This window comes from Solanum pennellii, chromosome 5 (assembly GCF_001406875.1).
Source record: "Solanum pennellii chromosome 5, SPENNV200".
Classification (NCBI taxonomy): domain Eukaryota; kingdom Viridiplantae; phylum Streptophyta; class Magnoliopsida; order Solanales; family Solanaceae; genus Solanum; species Solanum pennellii.
In genome coordinates this window covers 27,469,858-27,472,452 of record NC_028641.1, presented here as the reverse complement: position 1 = coordinate 27,472,452, position 2,595 = coordinate 27,469,858, and the positions used below count along the sequence as shown (strand labels likewise).

Sequence of the window (2,595 nt, the reverse complement as noted above, 5' to 3'; positions counted from 1 at the left end):
ATATATATATAAATATATATATATATATATAGTCATATGATTAGATGAGAAAATATTTATATATAACGACATGTTATAGATCGATTAATTTGATGTATATATTTAGGGTCCGTTTGACCAAGTGATATGAAATCATGATTTGAAAGTATTAGAGTGAAGTTGAAGTTTTGTTTGGACATTTTATGTTGTTTGTTTTCTCATAATGATAAAACCCTATAGCTTGTAAAACTATTAAAATTGTCTTGTCTCACTTCTTTATAAGATCTTAACAAATTAGAAAAAGTTAATAAAATCGCATAATATCATTATCACAAAACTTTTCTAAAATATTAGAATATTTCTTGACCAAACTTATTTTCATTAAAAAAAATATAAGTTGTTTTGTCTAGTATTTAATATAATATGGCACATCCAACGGATGATCTTCTCAAATTGAACTTGCATTTTTCAATTATATGATTGAGAATATGAACTAACAAAGTTACTATGAGTCATTTGTTGGTCAATTTAGTTTGTAAATAATTTGATAAAAAAATAATGAATTTGGTCATTATAAATGGTAGAGTAGGAACTGATTTAATGTAATAATAAATTTTATATTGGGAAAACTTATTGTTTTTGAGATATAAATGTTTTTAAAAGTGTCACGACCCAAAACAAGCCGTGACTGGCACCCACACTTAGCCTCCTAGGTGGGAGAACGAACAAATTTGACTCAACTTACAAAATTCAAGAATAATGCGGAAGCTCAAAATCTTACTAAATGTAATTTTCCAAAACCTGAAAGTCATCACATCACAGACTTTTGCTCTGCAAATCTAAGTTTAAGAATATTAAATACACCAAAATAAAAAAATAAAATGGTATGTGTCCGAAAACATAGGACATCATGTTATGAACGAGAGAATCCAACACGAGCTGGTATGAATAGCTCACCCTGGAACCTGATATGCTGGAGACTTGCTAGAGCTGTGGGCAATTCGAAGTCATTGGTACACTTGATGCACTCCATAAAATAAAAACAAAGAAACTTATATACAATGAATAATAGTATGAACTCAACTATGATACTTAATAGGTGGTAAGCAACAAACAACATGAACAAGTGACTACATAATCAATCATAATATCAACCACACTCATGAGAACTCATGTCTCCACGCCACGCTCATTTGAAAAATGGGTTCATTGAGATTGAGTACATTAAATTAATTCCATATCTTTGTCCTTTAATGTAACTATGTCGGAACGTGACACTCTGATCCAAGAATACCATGTCGGAACGTGATATTCCGATCCAATTATACCGTGTCGGAACGTGACACTCCGATCCAAGAATACTGTGTCGGAACGTGACAGTCCGATCCAAAAATACCGTGTCAGAACGTGACACTCCGATCCAATTATACCATTAATTTAACATTTATTATCAGCACTTTCAATTCATTAATAATATTTCATCCAACCTTCTTTATTCAAGGCCTCACTTCCCTAAATAGGGTTCAAGAATATAAATTCCAAGTCTCAAGATTTCACACCATCACAAACACACAACCAAGCCACACACAACCACATAATCAAGTACATAGAAAAATTCACAATATCATTCAATGCATATCAATCACTATTAAGAGTTTACTATCAAATAGCATAAACCATAACCTACCTCCACCGAAGAACCTAAGTCAAGCAACTACTTCTCCAATGCTTATTCTTTCCTCAATACTTCCAAATGTTTCCAATCCATCAAGTATATATGCATAATTTGTGAGTTAACAAGACTACAAACACTCATATTATTCTATGTCTAGCCTAGACCCAAAAACTCATCTAATTATATAAACAATTTCCTAAAGTTCAAACCTAAGGGTAATTATTAATTTCTTCATTTTTTATGACCTTAATGGTATTCAATCAAATATAATACGTCTTATATTTAATTACCTATCTTAATATGTCAAAAAATAATTTATAATACGAGATCATAATATTAATATTAAACGTCTCAAGCCACTGCTTAAGAAACTAGCGGCATCCAACCGTCCACCATACACTTACCTGAGTGTTGCACGATGCCAATACCCATATGTCATGATATATATACTCCTGTAACATATTTCCACCGCTAGCACTCCAATTCTTTACCCCTATTAGGAACTTTAGTTGCTAAATATATTCTCCATTAATTATATCAATATAGACACACTCATATAAATGCGACAACTTAATTTTCTTACCCCCTAATATTATAATAATTATATGATAATAATATGCCTCTATCACTGATCATTAATAAATGATGAATTTTTCGAATCAACTCACGTGGCAAACTAAGTGTCTTATAACCAGTCAAACTTCCACTGTATAATTATAAACATTATTTAATTCGAGTTGAGATTGAAAATGTTATAATAATTCATATTTATATAAGTAGTAATCTCAATATTGATTTGCTCACCTGAAGCTGCCATGATTTTCTTTGGTTCAGCGCAGTTTGCTTTATTCCCCTCTTCTCCTCTTTTCTTTTCATCTACCAATTGTTTTTTTACCCTAATTACTATATGACTAATCAATATATATATATATATATATATA

The 2,595-nt window shown here is 30.6% G+C and overlaps 1 long non-coding RNA gene across 1 annotated transcript in view; it reads right to left on the bottom strand.

The window, feature by feature from the left end:
- Window positions 1-766: 766 nt before the first annotated feature.
- The window catches only part of LOC107019116, a 15,733-nt gene continuing 13,904 nt past the window's right edge, over window positions 767-2,595 (bottom strand). The window contains exon 5 of the long non-coding RNA XR_003578338.1: window positions 767-969. This is a non-coding gene — a long non-coding RNA (uncharacterized LOC107019116). The remainder of the gene's footprint in view (window positions 970-2,595) is intronic.